Source organism: Azolla caroliniana, unplaced genomic scaffold, assembly GCF_043228905.1.
Source record: "Azolla caroliniana isolate FFs.n. ecotype wild unplaced genomic scaffold, voAzoCaro1.0.p SCAF_4, whole genome shotgun sequence".
Taxonomy (NCBI): domain Eukaryota; kingdom Viridiplantae; phylum Streptophyta; class Polypodiopsida; order Salviniales; family Salviniaceae; genus Azolla; species Azolla caroliniana.
The window spans coordinates 4,501,777-4,520,985 of record NW_028230439.1 but is presented as its reverse complement, the minus strand read 5'-3'; the positions used below and the strand labels follow the sequence as shown (position 1 = coordinate 4,520,985).

At 40.1% G+C, this 19,209-nt stretch overlaps 1 pseudogene; it reads right to left on the bottom strand.

Moving 5' to 3' along the window:
* Positions 1-7,634: 7,634 nt before the first annotated feature.
* On the bottom strand, positions 7,635-9,199 carry LOC147864913 (uncharacterized; annotated as a pseudogene).
* Between the last annotated feature and the right edge of the window lie 10,010 nt (positions 9,200-19,209).

Here is a 19,209-nt window from a genome sequence, read left to right as displayed (position 1 = left end):
GTGCACATGTTTTAACTTTACATCTAGCTTTTCTTTTACGATTCTCATTTCAGTCCTATTTACAACATACTAGCATATGCGAGTGGTCTTCTCCCCTTTCACACGTGCACATTGCACCTTCTCGATTTCATTCGTTGCACACAATTTTCACACCGTTGCCGAACATCTTCACGACAGCGCAATCTCTCCTTTCCTGGCCAACATCATAATGGAGAAGATACAATAAACTCTTTTTGCAAAGAATTACAATTCTCTCTACTAGGTGATGGTTTCCATACACATAACAAGAGTGCTTTTTGCCATGAGGTAACCAAGTGTTGAACACATATAGAGCCCGAAATCCTAAGTGAAATACATCCATTCAGTAATTGCCACCATGAAGCCTTAATCGTTGTCCTCCCATGTGTTAAACCCTTGTTCTCAATGAAATATTGAACAATAGATATCGATGGTTGTGAGTTTGAACACATGTCTTGTAATAATGAAAATCTACGAGCCATCATATGCTTAGATAAGTTCAATATTCCAGCTCCCCCCAAGTGCTTAGGGGTTGCTAGATGATTCCATGAAACCCAAGTGATTCCCATCTTATCCCTCTTCTTCCACAACAAATATTGAAGAGGTTGCAAAATAGAATGCAAAGCCTTCTTTGTCCATGGCAACAATGGCAAGTAATATAGTATCATGGGTTCCACAATACATTGTAGAACCTTCAAGCATACATGAAATGGCCAAGATTGTAACTTCCAATACATGAACTTATCCCTCAACTTACTAGACATCCATTCAATCAATTGACCATTTGTAACATTCATTCCTAATGGATAGCCCAAGGGTCGAAAAATAGAGCTTTTCTTCACCACGGATCCTTGCCATCCTAAACATTCCAAATCCCTTTCAGTACATGATATGAGACTAGACTTCCTCCAATTAATATGTAATCCGGAAGCCAATGCAAATTGGTTCCATACAAGTATCCCCTTCTCAAGATTCTCTTGTGAGGCTTGTAAAAACATGAAAGAATCATCTGCCAAAGCTTGTGCTACTAGTTGCCCTCTAAACGGAAGGTGTAGACCCACAATGTCACCATTTGTTGCAAGCCTTGATAACATCACTAACAAGGGATGAGTAACAATAGCAAACAACAATGGGCTAAGAGGGCATCCTTGACAAACGGATCTTGTGAGCGCAATATCTGATGTAACTCCGCCATTAAGCATTACTTGAGACACTGCATCTTGTCCTAATAAAAATACGAGGTGAGACATACGAGGTCCAAATCCCATTGTATCCATTAACCCAGAAACAAAGGACCAATTAACATGATCATAAGCTTTCTCCAAATCTAATTGCACCATAATCAATTCTTGATGAGCGTTTCGAGCATAATCCATGGCCATTTGAACATTCAACACATTATGCAATATATTCCTACCTGCAATAACACCATATTGGGCAGGATATATCAACTTTGGTAAATACTTTTGTAATCGATTTGCCAAGAGCTTTGTAAATATCTTATACAACCCCCCCATCAAAGAAATAGGTCTCCATTGATGAAATGACTCGGGAGATGCCACCTTTGGAACTAATTTAATTAGACCAACCTTCCAACCTTGAGGCATACAACTAGAATCCCAAGAATGTTGAAACATCAAAGTTAAGGACCCCTTTAAAATGTTCGAATATCGCTTAAAAACTTCATTTGTCAAGCCATCCCAAGCAGGGCTCTTACCACTAGGAAGATGCCTTAAAACTGTGTCCACCTCATCCTCAGTGAAATCCGCATCCAATTCATGACTAATGCGATCATGCACAATACATCCAACCACATCATAAAACTCATGACGTGCTCTACTCGCCTTATTTGTCATTAACAATTGTGGGTCAATCAACTCCTTAAAGTAATGAACACATATGTCAATTATTGTAGTAGGATCCACTATCCATTCATCCCCTTGTTTAACATGTACCACATTAGATCAAGCATAAGTAGGATGTAATGCTTGGAAAAACAAATGAGATTGACATTGATTATCTATGAGCCCATCCCTCAGTTGTCGCATCTTCGCATAACGTTAACTTTGGCATTGCAACTGAGAAATAATAACATGCAATTGACTTTGGATATCCAAAAGCTCCTCATCTAAGGGTGCATGTATCAATAATGCATTACACCTGTAGAGAACTTGTGAGAATTGTCGAAGAAGACCTCTTCTTCGTTGAGCATTAAATACTCCATACATACGATGAATGATCTTAATGTTTTGTGACGTGATATCCCATGCTTTGACTCCTTTAAGATTCCCTTCTTGTGAAAAATTTACCAAAATTTGCTCCATGAGAGAATCAAAGTGAGGTTGAAACAAAAGAAAAGAGTTAAAGCGTAATGGAGGCATTCCCAATAATGATTTATACATGTCAATTGCATGATTACAAACCTCTGAACCAATAGGAAAGTGATCTGAAGTTCCTACATCTTGTAGAACTTTCATACGAAGTGATGACGGTAAAAAAGAATCATTGTGAATCACATAAATTCTATCTAACCAACTCCATGTTTGTCTATGTTGAGCGGATTGGAAAGTAAAACCTAGATCATTCCCATGCAAACATGTCCAAACATCCAACTTCAGAACCTCCATAGCCAATGCATCCCAAGCAAGTTGCTTAAGATCATCCATGATTCAATGTTCAGACGTAGATTGAGATGCATCAACACACATGTTAAAATCACCCATAAGTAATCCGGGACCACCCACACATAGGGTTTGAAGGAGTGAGCCCCATAATGCAATACATTGAGTGGCTTGGTTAGGGGCATAAATCCCAACCACCCACACAACCTCGCCAAAAAAAGTGATTTCTAGAACCAAAAACCAACCATAAGGATCATTATGCACCACTTGAAGATAATATTTATCCCGCACGATTAATACCACACTTGAATAATGATTATTAAGATGTCTTGCATAGAATGATGAATATCCACGTAAATGAATTGTGGATCCTGCTAACTCATGACACTTATGCTCAACTGCACATAATACATCCCATTCTTTACTTAACAAAGTTTCCCATAATATATACTTCTTATGAGGAGAACATGCCCCTCTCACATTCCACGTTACGACTTTCATTCAATCAACAATGTCATGGGTGCACTTGGTCCTTTAGAGCAATTGATGTCATGAAACTAGTCAAAGCATGCGCCAATGTTGCATATGGATTTTCATGCACCACATCTTTAGGGTTGTCTATCAAACTCTTTTGTTTAGGTTCTCCCACTTGACGAAAACTTCGAGAATTCGATGAATTTACAACCCGTCCCAATGAATCAAATTGAAGGTGAAGGGGTAATCCCTTATCCCGAAATTGTCTTTGTCAAGGAACTTTTCGAGGACCCTCCCTAGTTCCTGAATTTCCTTTCCAACCAGTCTCATGAGTAGTGGACAAACCACTACGTTGCATATGTCACGGACACACCAACCACGGACTCGAACGAAGCACGGATGACAAGGCTACGAGGAACTTAAGAAGCTAGGAACGACATTAGAGCACGAAGACAGAGATGAAGAGGGAGACAAGATGGAATGAAATGAGAATACTAGGTTGATGTGTCAATGACTAGTGTTGAATCCCTTGAAAGGGACCAAGGAGGTTACAAGTATTTATATTGTGAGTCGAAGTACATGCATTAGAATATTTTGGAGAATATTCGGGAGAATATTCTAGAACCCTCTAGAACCTTCTAGTTCTAGAACTTTCTAAAAACTCTTAGAACTTGAAATAGATAATCTACTAATAATCTACTAAGATATACATAACATGACCATATATTTGGATGTGTTGGTTAGAACACAACACTTGACTATATATGTCAAGAGGTCAAGAGTTCAAATCTTGACATGACTGTTGTCATGTCTGTGACAACATATTCATTGATTTCCCCTCACCGGGAACTGGAACACCAACAAGCGTGTCTTCACTGGAGACAGGAACACCAATGGAAATGAGTGACCATGTGGTCCTCACTAGGAACTGGAACACCAACGGGCGTGAGCAACCATGTGCGGTCCTCACCGGAGACACGAACACCAAAGGACGTGAGCGACCCTTCACGGTCCTCAACGGGAACTAGAGCACTTGACGACAATGACGGCTAGGCAAAGTAATGTTGATGATGACAACAAGAGGGGTGAAGATGATGATGTTGAAGAAGAAGCAATGAAGACAATGATGTTGACGACGCGACTTTGGAAGCAACGACTTTGACTATGGCAATGATGGAAGCGGAGAAAGAGATGAAGAGGATAAGAAACATAGAGATCGAGATGTTGAGGTTCTGAAGAAACACAAAGCCACATATAAAAAGGATGATAGAAAACACAAAGATAGGGATGAAGGTGATAGGAAACGCGTAGAGAAAGGGACGAAGATAATAAGGAACACATAGATAGAAATGAAAACGGTAGGAAACACAAGGAGAAGGATGACAATTCCAAAAAATGCAAAGATAGGGATGTGGAAGATGATAAGGAGTGTAGAGATAGAGATGATGATGAGAAGAAACTAGGAGATAGAGATGTGAAGGATGAGAAGAATCTAAAAGACAAAGACGATGATGAGATGAAACTAAGAGATAGAGATGGCAAGGAAGATAGAAAACAAGGGGATGTTGATGATGGTAACTCTAGAACTAATGATGGTGACGATGGTAACTCCAAAAGCAAGGGCGATGACGAAGACGGGTAATGCTTCCAGTTGGAAAGGATTCAAACTGTCACAGACACACCAACTGCAGACTTGGACGAAGCACGGATGACAAGGCTACGAGGAACTTAAGAAAGCCAGGAACACGACATTAGAGCACGAAGACAGAGATGAAGAGGGACACAAGATGGAATGAAATGAGAATACTAGGTTGATGTGTCAATGACTGGCGTTGAATCCCTTGAAAGGGACCAAGGAGGTTACAAGTATTTTACTTTGAGTCGAAGTACATGCATTAGAATATTCGGGAGAATGTTCTAGAACCTTCTAGTTCTAGAACTTTCTAAAAACTCCTAGAACTTGAAATAGATAATCCATTAATAATCTACTAAGATATATATAACATGACCATATATTTGGATGTGTTGGTTAGAACACAACACTTGACTATATATGTTAAGAGGTCAAGAGTTCAAATCTTGACATGACTGTTGTCATGTTTGTGACAACATATTCATTAATTTCTCCTTTACTTTCCTTTAACATGATGCCAGTCCTTTTCAACAACAACATCACTAGTTCTATCCAACAGTTTTTTCCCCTTATCTATAACCACCAAACTTTGTTTTACTATATCCATAGATTGAGTTCCCTTATTCTTAGGGCCCAAACCTTGAAGTGAAACCTCTTTATATCCTGCTCTAGATGATGTTCCTTCATCCATAACAACCACAATATCTGACACACCAACATGTCCCCCAACTCCTTCCTTACCATTCCCTTCAGTAGGAACCTCTATAGTTGAAGGACCATGACGATGGCATTCCGCCACAAAGTGACCCCATTCACCACATCCAAAACAATGACCTACAATGTCTCCCACTTCAATTTAAAACAAAGTCTTTTCATACCAGGTGTGTTCATATGCACCCATCTTGGCCTCTTACGGCTTGTATCCCATAACACACAAAATCTGCACTTATTTGTAGCATTTGCATGACATGGAGATACCAACACTTTACCCATTTGACTCATCAACTCTAGTAAAAGTGACCATAAAAAAGCATGCTTACAATCCATTGTTACCTAAACAGGGCATTCTTGTTTTAAAAAAGCATGATAGTCCACAACGGGGGACCATTGCATTACATGTACCAATCCTTTATAAAAAAACACAAGAACTTTAGCCAACAACACACTTTGATGTTCCGGTGAACGAAACACTACATCATAAAACCCTCGTGGTCCTGCATATATATTTTCAACACAATTTGGTGACACGATTGTGTTCAACTATTGTTTAATCCAATTAATGTATGGGAGTTTCCTGGTAAAAAATAATATAACTGCACGATCATAGAATACATCAAAAGATTGCAACACTGCCTTAACATCAACTTCCACATCATGCACATCCTCATCAATGCATTCTTTCACTTCATTTTCATTTTCTTCCACAATATCAGACAACAAGGTATTGGCAATTCCCCATAAATGATCCCAATTACAATGATCCTTGTCAACCTCATCTACATGTATTACTTTGGCATATGTCAATTTTTTCTCATTAATTTCTTCAACACTCTTAAACCTCTTAGAGCTTCCAATGTCTTCCCTTTCACGATTACATTCAACCATCACATTACTCTTTTTCAGATAAATTGTTTCCATATCGATGTCCCCCACAATTTGTGAGGAATTTATGTTTATATCCATTATTCTTGAGGTGATATCGATCCGGAATAAAAACAAATTTCCATGAACAAGAGAGACAACCGGAACTCATCCGATTGAAAAGGTCGAAGATGATAAGGACAATAGAAGACCCGCAATGTGTGTTAAGTATGTGGATGTCGATAAGACAAGATTTCTTATTTCTATCGCTACTTCTCATACAGACCACCAATTTAATGTGCTATATCTCATTACGAAGCTCTAATCGAGGGCTTTCTAACGCTTGTCTTTGTGCCCAATTCCGTTGTTGATAGAGAGTGCATCAACAAAAACGAATTCGCTTCTTCTTCTTCCCCTCTCCACTCTTGCTTTCTTCTTCTTCTTCTTCTCTCTTTCATAATTAGCTTACCGTAGTGGTAAGTTCATAGCACTACAAGCACTATGTCTTGGGTTCGAAACCCAATTTTCTCACCTCTATTATATACTTTATATATATCTCTATTTCACTAGATGCCACTGTGGAATGTAGGGGTTGAACCCATGACCACCTGGTCTCCATTGGGCAACCTTACCAACTGAGCTACATCCATCTGGGCTCTCTCTCTTTCTCTCTCTCTCTCTCTATATATATATATATATGTGTGTGTGTGTGTGTGTGTGTGTGGTCATTTCTCTATGTTTAGGTTTGCTCTTTCTTTTTTTATTATTCAATCCCCTTTTCCTTCTAATTTTTCTTTTTCCTGCATCCTTCAAAGATTTTTTTTTCTTTTTTCTTCTTCTTCTTCTTCTTCTTCTCTCTGTCTCTCTCTCATTTCGATGGTTGATGTCTCTCATAGAATGGCTTTGGTGGAGGGAAGGCAATTTGACTTGTAATAATTACATGTTAAATTTGATCCATCTACAAAAAGTTTAATTCCAAAAATATCCACAAAATCAAATATATCTATTGACTCAACAAAATCTCTAATAATGCACAATCGTCACTAAATTGGGGCCCTACAACTGCGAGCATTGCGTCCTTTCCCACGACACCTTCCACAAAGATGTTCTTTCTTCTTTGTGCCTTCTTCTATTGTGCGTATACGTTTGGTTTTTGGACGTCTAGGAGGTCTTCGTGTGGTTGGTGGTAACATGCCTCCAACAATATTATCATGCGTTACAACAACAGGAAATATTGGCACCCTGTAAGTATCACAATATGATTGCAACAAATATGCCTTGTGTGCAAAAGATTGATCTCATTCTTTTCAAAACAAAATAGCAGCCGCTGCATGTGCACAAGCTAATCCCATATCCTGCCATTGTCCAAAAGTACATATCTTCTTATCCACATAAACAATCCTAACATGTTTCGGAGTATGGATCTCAAAAACATCATTAGTAGATGGCAAAATACGGTATAGTCTTCCTCCACGTTGTATGGATTCTCTAATGAATTTCTCTGCATATCCAACCAATGCATCATGTGTTATCTCTCCATTAACCAATCCAATACGTGCTTTAGAAGTTTCTCCATTAACCCTCCTTTTATAAAATCATGACATTATCTTTTGGTGTATCAATTCCATCATCCCTAGAATAGGCATAACTCTAGCCTCTAGCAAACATGCATTTAGGGACTCGGCAATGTTAGATGTCAAGTGTCCAAACCTTTTCCCTGAAAACTTACATGTAGCCCAATGTGAGGGGTCGGCGGTGCTCATTAACCATTCAACTGCATTACTGTTTAAAGTGCGTATTTCTCCAATGATAACATCAAAGTCTTGAGTAGTAGTTGCATTTGCAGATTTCCACAACATCCCCAATAGTTGAGTGCTTTTAAAAGCTTTTCTGAAATTGTTTGATAGATGGCGCATGCAATATCCATGTGATGTATCATTGTCAAACACCAACATGACACAACCATCCACTAAACCCTTTTGTTTATCTGAAATAAATGTTAGTGGATCTATGAGTCGAAGAACATCCCTCAAACTCTGAAGAAACCAACACCAATTATCATCATTCTCTGCTATTACTACACCAAATGCAATCGGAAACAAAGCACCTTGTGCATCGATGGTAGTAGCCATGAGAAGGATTCCTAGATATTTTCCTTTCAAATGAGTTCCATCTAGACCAATTATTGGTCTACAATGCATGAAACCATTAATGCTCGCATTGTAAGCAATGAATATGTGAAGAATGTGACCTTCAACGATTTCTTGAACATGTGCCACACTACCAGGATTAGCTTCTAAAATGTTTTGGCAATAATTACGAAGATTTTGATATGCAAATACATGATCCCCATGGATTTGAGCATGTGCACTTTCTTTTGCTTTCCACGTTACCCTGTAAGAGATAGTGACGCATTTTGACAACGCACATCACCAATTAGTTCCTTTGGTGTGTATGTAGGATGATCTTTAAACTTCTCGAATGTTGTTTCAGCCAACCATTTTGAGCTTACTTCGTTGTTCCCCAAGTGTTGAGTGCTACTGCATTGATGTTCTTCCCTATTCTTCTTGATCTGTCATGTTGGACCTCCTTCAATACAAGATGCATGCAACCTCCATCGACATCCAGAATTTTTGTATGCAATAGTTAATCTAGCAAAAGTCCCGTGATCATAAATTTAAGATTAAAAGTCAAGTGAGTTTAAAAGCCATATGAGGTGCAAAATTCATGTGAACCTTGTTTTATCCGACTTGATCACTCGTAGCTCAACGTGAGAGCTAATTGCATCATCTCTCACAGCTTGTCGAAGCTCCGTCAAAGAGTCAAACTGCCTTCCCTCCACCAAAGCCGTTCTATGAGAGACATCAACCATCGAAATGAGAGAGAGATAGAGAGAAGAAGAAAAAGAAATCTTTGAAGGATACATGAAAAAGAGAAATTAGAAGGAAAAGGGGACTGAATAATAAAAGAAGAAAGAGCAAACCTAGAGAGAGAGAGAGAGAGAGTATTGACCTTCTATCGATCTTGATGATGAAGACGATTGATCAACCCAATGAACAAGAAAGAACAGAAAGACTACACTGTTAGGTACAAAGGACCCAAAGAATCGCGTAAGTAAAGAAATTGGTGTTTGAAGGGTATTATGGTAAATAGGGCTTGTAGATTTGAGTGTATAATTACTTTATAAAGTGTATTTTTTTGGACATATGGGTAGTTTGGTAAATTTGGAACTTAGAGGGGCATTCTGGTAAATAGGCGAACTTCCAAGGGTATCCTGGTGGTACTTTTGCCTATAAGTTACCAATATAAGATGAATGCATGAGTATGTATGTGGTGGGTCACACCATTCAAGACACACACCCATACATATACACACACTAGGTTTTGTAGGTCAGTTGAAGGCATGTTGTTGGCTAAAAATCGTGGCAGCATATGGTATGATATGCCCATGAATAGGAGCACAAAGGGTGGACAAAAGAAGGGATGCGCATGGGCTTTGGCCTTCTTCCTATCATATTATATGCATGCTTCCTCCCCACTTGCCCTTCGCCCCAACTTATGCGGACCAACACACACACACACACACACACACACACACACACACGCACACGCACATATGTATATATATATATTCACCACAGTTCTCTTCCTGATTCTCCCTATACATACCCCTTCCTTAGCAGCTGCTGCCTGCACGTGCGAGTGTAGCCTCGTCAGTCATGATGATGATGAGGTTCAGGATGGACCTCGCCTTCGTCTTCTCCTCCGCCCTACTATGCTTACTCGCTACCGCCATGACACTTCCTCAAGCCATTCATGGAGTTCCTCATGCAGCCCGGCTCCATCTTCGAGGTCGGGTTCTAACGGAAAGCAGTAGCCATGGCCATGGCCATGAACATGAACATGATGAGCAGGGGGTTTCTGTGGACGGTAGCGGTGGAGATGATAAGCATGGCCATGGCCATGGCCCTCCTCCTCCTGTTCATGTGCGCGTCCCGGGAGGTTACATCGATGTCCCCGGTGCCGACATTACCCCGTCCACCCCTCTCACAATCCGCGTCCCCGGACTGACCCCATCCTCCCCCGTCCATGTCCGAGTTCCGGAGCATAAATCCTCGCCCGTGGTTGTCCGTGTCCCACCCCAAGAAGAGGACAACCATGCTCATGGTTCCCCAACTCATGGTCATCATGGTCATGATCATCAAGGATGACAGTTTCTGACGATGAGGTGGAGAAGGGGGCGATGATTGATTACCATGAATGATAATGATAGCAATAACAACATTGGGGGCTAAAAATACTACCATAAAATTCTTCCACAAATAAGTGCATATTATATCCAATTATTGTAGCTGTCTTGAACTGACACTGAGTCCAAAATTTTGCATTATCACTTATTCCATAATAATATAAGATTTGCTACTGAGGGGTCCTCCTGCAAGAATGGCTAATAGTAAATGATAATATAATGTTTTTTTGGTATAATTACTTTCAACACTTCAAATTTGAAGGAACAATTTTAATGATTATGTTCCATCTTCAGTGGATTCTACATCATTAAATTTGGAAAATATAAGGAGATGGATTAGTTCTTTCTTCTTTTTAAATTGATGCTTTTTGTACGTGCTCAAATGCATATTAACTCATTACTATGGCCAAGGTACAACTTAAAATTGGCTACTCATTATTGCATGCAAATTTCCATGGGTCGTCCTTAAAAGAGTCTTCAATGCCGTGGATGTATTGCTGTGTTTAAGTAATTACTGACGAGGATAGTGATAGAGCATTGTTGTAACTTGTAAGAGAGCTAGCAAGAAAAGGCCACAAGCCTTCTTTTTGCTAATGTCGTGGCCACGTAATCAGCTTTGGCGGATAATAATGTTCACCATTGTTTTTGGCTTCATCGTTCTCCTCCTCTAGTTCACCGAAATGTTGTCACTACCATCAATGTAATAAAGCTTGAGATTCATCGCCATCATAATTCCCTACACTACCGTCATTGGCGAGATTTGAGTGTGGGAGCAAATGTTTATTTAAAATGAATGTATGGAACTTATGGGAAACCTTGAGATATGACCCTAGCCTTAAAATGAAGGGGATTGCCATTTGCATCTGATTTTACTTTTAAAATCCGTTTGCTTTCTTTGGATGAGGTATGAGTTCCCATGTACCATTTTTTAAAAGTGACGCCACCTCTTGCACTATTTTAAGAGCGTCATATTAAGTTAGCGATATATCTTCCCCAAGTATGATTTTAATTTTTTCAAGGGGTTAAGAAATTGAGTCTTCCTAATCATTGAGATCTGAGATGAGTGCTTCAAGAGGTTTGGTATCAACTATAGTTTCTTTGAGATTTCTATACTTTTGTTAGGTTGTTTTGGGAAGATGGCAATCTTTTTGTTTGTTGACATTGGTGTCTTCTTCCAGTGTAAATAAGTGATGTGGGTTTTCATTTGAGTCCTCTTTGGGTGTGGATTCTTGACTCACATTTTTGTTAAGTTTGGTTGCAGGTATTAGGGCTCTTTGTTGGAGAAAACACAATGCCTTATTCTTGGTTATTTGCTGTTTTTTTCATATTACAACCTCCACAATGACCTCTTCCAATTGTGCCACAAACGCAATGCTTTTCATACTTGATTAGGTCACGAGTCACGACCATCATAATTTTCTATTCCAAGTATGTTACAACCACAATGATTTTGTGCTTTGTGCTCCATTTCTTGTCCAAGTATGTCATGGTTGTGACGAATTTCTCTTTTAGGTATGTCATGGCCACCATGATTTTCTGATACAAAAATGTTGTGGCTATTGACGTTTATTGATTTCAGTGGTTCACCTTGGTCTCAACATTTGAGTCTTCTTGAATAGGTATCATTTTGTTTTTAACATCTTCTCTATCTGTAAAAGACGTCATTTGCATGTTGCATTCATTCTCTTCTCTATCTGCACAACATAGACTTGATTTGCATATTGTGTTGATTTGGCAAATCTTTATTTTGATGTTGATTTTGTTGGAGGCACCTAGATCAATTTCTTGTACTAGGGCCACCATAGTTTGCTATTTGACAATAACTAGGAATTCTTAGTTTATTTTTAAAATTTTCATTCAAACGATGCACCTCATGGTTTCGTCATTGCTTCATGATTGTTGCTTCATAAGTTCCAGATCAATTAAATGCTTTTTTTGTGTGTTTGGATCAAATAGTTTGTATGCTTTTACACTTGATGCTTTTCCATATCTTGTGAAGATGCATTTCCTTACATGAGGGTCCAACTTCCTCGTTTCGCTTGACGCGTATGGCTATATGCAATGGAGTCAAACACATTTAAGTGACCTAGGTGTGGTTTGTGGCCATACCATATTGTATATGGCGTGTTTAATCGCGATACTTTATGTGGTGACCAATTTTGTAGGTAGCATGTTGTAGCAACAACCTCCTTCCAGAATTGGTTATGTAGGTAGCATCCTCTAGTGACCATTTTCTATATTAGGATGTAATGAGACATCCACTAGCTCTTTTAGGTTTCCTCTTAGTTTCATTCTTATCTTCCACATCCAATAGTAGTTTCTCTACTAAATATTTTCTTGTACTTTTGACGAACATTGATGACTTGAGATTCTGATTTTTCACTTCAATGGATGTACTGGATGAAGCTAGTTTTTCATTTCTTCTTTGGATTACGTATTATTTGGATTTTGTGTGGATTAATCCAAGAAAATGTGTTGTATTTGTTAATTGTTTAATGACCCTTAGAGGGGCTCTGATACCAAGTAAGGGAAAGAAGCAATGACACATTTAAGGATGGATAGGGCGAGAGAGTTGGATAGAGTTGAGAATACAAGCTTTGTAAAGGTAGCACTTAAGAAAGGTAGCACTTAAAAAAAGAGGTGCTTTCAAGAATAGTTTGATATCGATGCTTTCAAAGGTAGCACTTAAGAAGGTGCATACAAGAGGTGTAAGTTAATAGGTTTTAACTAACATAATATTTTATTAATCTAACATTGTCAAGTAAATGTGCGTGCGTGCGTGCGCGCTACTCAAGTGAGAGCATGTGAATTTTACTCTTATGATTCTTTTGTAGCTTACATTCAACATTCCAAACAAGACGTGGTAATCGATGATTTGGCATATTCTTGACTTCTGTAATGTATCTATATACTCTTTGGAGTGCCAAATACCTCTATGGGCCAAACACATGTTTCCAAGAGCATAACCTGGTAAAAGGTAGTACATTTAACTCCTGATGGCCTCCTAAAAAACATCTTTTGAATTTCCTCAATCTCATTCCATTTAACATGTAGAAAACATTATGGAAATATGTGATTCACTAAATCTTTTTGTTGTAAAATTTATTGGATCTTCTTATCTATGAACTTTCATTTTGGGAATGGCTTATAGTATCAGATCATAGAACTTTAGCTATTCATCTTAAACCATTTGGAAGTCAACGATTTTTCTTTTATAGATGATATTTGTGATTTTTCAATCTTGTTGGCCCTCATGTGGATGTGCTGGAATGACTAGAAATCATGTGGGTTCTCCCACATAGGTTCGAATCAAAGATCATGTAAGAGGACTATTGTTAATTCACAAAACAATATTGATGAGTTTTACATGTAGAAAACATTATGGAAATATATGATTCACTAAATCTTCCTGTCGTAAAATTTATTGGATCTTGTCTATGAACTTTCATTTTGAGAATGGCTTCTAGTGTCATATCATAGGACTTTAGCTATTCATCTTAAATCAATGATGGGATATTCGAGAAGATGAAGTTAAACCATTTGGAAGTCAATGTTTTTTCTTTTATAGATGATATTTGTGATTTGGGTCAATCTCATTGGGTTCGCCCGTGTAGGTTTGAATCCTACCATTGATGAAGATCATGTACAAGGACTATTGTCACTTCACGAAACCATATTGATGAGTTTTACATGTAGAAAACATTATGGAAATATATGATTCACTAAATCTTTCTCTCGTAAAATTTATTGCATCTTCTTGTCTTTGAGCTTTTATTTTGGGAATGGTTTCTAGTATTAGATTGTAGAACTTTAGCTACTCATCTTAAACCAACGATAGGATATTTGAGAAGATGAAGTTAAACCATTTGGAAGTCAACGATTTTTCTATTACAAACAATGATTTTTTCTATTTCAATGTTGTTGGCCCTCATGTGGATGTGCCGGATTGGGCATGACTAGAAATCATGTGGGTTTGAGAGGCATGCTCGGCTATATTCTAGAGGCAAAAACACCAAAAGAAGCTTGGGGCAACCTCAAGAAGATTTTCGCGGCCAACACGGCTACATGCAAGCTTCAACTCTGTTAGGAGCTAAACAACATTCATCAAAGGGTTATGTCGATCACCAACTATACGTTGAAGATCAAGGGGCTGTGCGACGCTCTCGGTTCGATCAATGTCATCATCGATGATGATGAGATGGTGTAAATATGTGTTGCTGGTTTAGCACCATGATTCGACACAATCAGATCAGTCATTCTTGCAAGGGAGAATCCTTCCTCATTTTTCGATCTGCAGTCTATATTGTTGGTCGAGGAAGACCATATCCAATCAAGGAGCAATGCACTAGATGGCCAGATGCTCTACTCCCAGCCAGAAGAGGGAAGAGGATTCGGCCGAGGAAAAAACGACCAATTCGGCTGAGGCTGAAAGGGTTAGCCAGCACGAGAACACAATTCCCACCATTGGCAGGAGGCCAGGAACACTCCTAGGGAGTTTGGCAGAAGGGGGAGCCATTTTACCGGACCAAGACACCAAAACAAACCGATTGAATGCGGGTACTATGGAAAACTCGGCAACTACGAAGAGGTGTGCCAAAAGAAGAAACGAGAGTCGGCTTCAACCAGCTGACAACTCACGAACTATGCCACGAATTCCGATTATGAAGATCATGGCGTGCAATGTTCGTAATGAGGCATAAAACACATTCGATGTTGGCACAGGGTCCGACTAGCATCTCTTCCTTAGACAATGTATGGTTTGTAGACTTTGGAACGTCCAATCACATGATGTCTCATGAAGATTGGTTCCGAGAGTTGAGAAAGCCCGATCGACCCGGCTATGTCGAAACTAGAGATGACACAACTCACCCAATTTGGCATATTGGAAATGTCCCATTTGGGAACGATGGCAAACAAACCTACTTCAAGAACTTCTTGCATGTCCCAACCATCATGAAAAATCTCGACTTGGTCGGCTAGATAGTAGAACAAGGCATGCAAGTGCGGTTCAACAAAGAAGGGTGCGGTGCTTCATTGAAAAAGATGATCGACTCATAGCTCATGGTCGAAGAGAAGGCCGAATGTTCATCCTTGAGTCGAACAAGGTAAAGTCATCCATGTTTGCAAAAGGCATCAAAGTCGAAACCGACTTGAAATTGTCGCATAAGAGAATCAACCACATCAATCTCCAGAAGCTCCAGAACATGCAATTGAAAGGATTCGTCATAGGACTCCTGAACTTTACAGAAAGAGAGAGCACTGCCATATATGAGGCCTGCCAATTCGAAAAACAATGCCGACATCCATTCCTGATGAAGAGGAATCTAAGCAAAGGGGTTTGGATGTAGTCCACTCTGACGTATGGGGACCGGCACTAACAACTACATTTGGCGGATGCCGATATTATGTCACGTTCATCGAAGAATTCTCCAAGCACATGTGGATCTACCCTATGCGGTAGAAGAGCGAAGTGTTTAGATACTTCCAAACATTTAAGAACGAAGTCAAAAAAGCCACAGGTCGGTATATCTGATGCCTTCGATCGGATGGGGGCAAGGAGTACTTCTCGGATGAATTTATAACTTATGTCCGAAAAGAAGGAATTCGACGAGAATTCTCGTGCCGACACACAGCTCAACAAAATGGAGTAGCCGAACGAAAGAATTAGCACGTAGTAAAGGTAGCAAGGGCAATGATGAACGAGAAGAACCTGCCAAAGTCGTACTGGGCCGAAGCGGCGAACACAATCGTCTACCTCATGAACAAGTGTACAACCTCTGGGGTACATGACGTCACCCCTTAGGAGAAGTTCTTCGGGAAGAAGCCGGATTTATCCCACATTAGGATATTCGGCTCAATCGCTTTTGTGCATGTTCCTGAGGAGAGGCGATAAAAGCTTGATCTGAAGTCGGAGAAATGTATCTTCGTAGGGTACTCACTTGAACAGAAGGGGTATAAATGTTACAATCCATCTACCTGAAAAGTTCCAGTGAGTCGAGATGTAGTTTTCGATGAATCGGCATCTTGATACGAACTAGAGACAACTCCGATCGACCTAGATTTGGCTGACCAAGAGATAGAAAATAAAGATCGATTTTGGCACATGTTTGAAGAAAGTGCTATAACGACCAGAGTGAGTGGACCTCAAGAGCCGTCGAGTGATCAAAGCACATCTCGGCCGAGTCCAAAGTTGGACAAAGGGAAGGCAAAAATGTTAGAATACGAAGATTCGGTCAGAAACGAGTCTAGTCACTACCTCGACAGTGAGTTCAAAGGTCTTGATTCCCAGTTATCTAGACAAATGGAGTTAAGAAAGACACAACTACTACAAGAAAAGGCAGCAACCAGAAGAGGATGAGCCGGGGGTCCTCGAGTTCGTAGAAGATGAGGAGGAAGAAGCCGAGCTCGAAGTTATTCCTCCAGGGGTCCACATTTCATCGGGGATACTCACCTCAGAGCAGAACCGGATCAGAGAAAATATTGTGAAGATGAAGCTTGTTCGTAAAGGAAAATTATTTCACCTACAAATCCGCTCTATTCAACGACCACCCATCGATCCAGAGACAGGAAGACGGGCTCTAGAAATTAGGGAGCCACATTCAGTGCATGTGTAGAACTTAAAAAGCAAAATGAAGATTAATCCACATGTGACTGTAGTGCCATTCTTAGTAATGGTCGACCTAGATCAATGCCCTATTGTTGTTGACTTCAAGTACAGTTCAACAGATGACTACATACTATGTGATTGGAGGATCCCACTCTATAGAAGCCCGACGTCAACAAGTCAAGGAGTATCCTCTTACCCCTTTCTTCAAGTATGTAGAATGTAAAGTGTATGCAGGCCTTGCACATGAAGAAGCCAAGTTGTTAGCTTGGGATCATAACAACGATAATGACTATAGATAAAAGATGTCATGTATCGAGCGCATCAGGTTCTTCCATCACGAGTACCTTGATGTGCTGCAAAAATTTGGTCCTCAGCTACATCCTGGATTGTGACGACAATGTCTGCTTGAAGTGGGGATAGCAGTTGATGAAAGCACCAAGTCTGAAGGCTTCAGAAAATATGAGTCATGGTTTCAAATTGCCTTTAGAATAGGGGAGGCATGGGACCTCCAAGATCGCATTTTTAGTATGTGGGAGCGTAAAGAAATAAAGGGTCAAAAATCAAAGAAGGCTAAGCTCGACCCACAGGTGGAGATGAAATCTAAGTCACGTAAAAGGGACTTATTAATTGAAGAGTTAACCAAAGATATGAAGCTACTTCCTTGGCAGTCACTGCAAGGAATTAAGGATGACAGGTTATTGATATCTGTACTATCAAGAGTGGATTTTAGCCTTGACAAAATGGTCACAGAGTTTCAAAAGTGAGTATGTTGATTTGTTCTTTTTTCTAGTCTCTAGTTTCATTTGTTTTTTTAACCATAACGTGTATATGAAGATTCAAGAGCTGATGATGAAAAAATTGTCCCTGCCTACATGGGAAGAAGTGGAGCAATCTTGCACAAAAACATCATCTTACAAGGCTCTTGAAGAATTCTTTATTGTGTTTAGAGAATGGGTATGTATGTTGTACAAATATTAATTGATTTTTGGATAATGGGTTTCTTCTTACAAAATTTAGAATTACAGAAACCACCTCGTTCAAAGAAAAGAATAGTGACAACAATGAAGGCATACCTAGTGCCTTCATCACCCATTTGTAACAAGCTAAATACGAGAAACGTTGTCGCATTGTTACGCGTGTGTGTGGAGAACGAGGCGGGACCACCGGGGCCTCGGACTGAGAAATAACCGAATGAGGGGAGGGGAAGGAGACTAACGATGTAGTTCGCCTGCGCACAGACCCACCGAATCACAGGAATTGCAACTATAAATCACAGAACGCGAGATGGAGATAGAACGAATGGTTATGTAAATATAAATCAAGGTGTTACAACTGGAAAGACGACGAGTGATGGGCTCCGATGCTTGTGCACACACACACACACACACACACACACACACACAGGCAAAACGTGAGATGGAGGCTCTGCCGGGAGCAATCGGGCGTCCCACGGAGCAGAGTCAGCCGCCCGAAACCTGGACAGAACGATTATGGAGACGATAGGGGAGAGGAGAAGCGCTCGGTTCTAGTCCGGCAGCACTTTGTCCTCCCAAAACACGATATCTTTGGTGAACACCTCTCCCTCTCTTTTATAGCCCAAGGAGGGAGGCCGTTACCACCCGTTACATCATGTTTATTCCCCGTCCTTTCGGACAGGGATACACCTCGATTTTCTCCTTACAGAATGTGTGCTACTTAGGATTTCACCTCAGCCGACTTGTACCTATCTACATACTATACAACAAAACTTGTGCCTACGTGTAAGGGCCGGTTTACGCACATTATACGCGGTTTCCGCCCAGGGACAGTTTTGTCCACGACATCTGCCCCCACCTAACCGCGCATCCACCAGTATGCGCCGAAATTAGACTCTTGCTGGAGAAGACCGGCCCACGCTTATCCTTCGTCTTTCGGATCGGCATCCGTTCCGAGTCGGTCGTTGTCACTATCCAGGTCGCCTGGGTCCGGTTCAACCTTGTGCCGCTTTTTGAAGGCTTTGATCCTTTTCCCCGCCACCGGTACAACC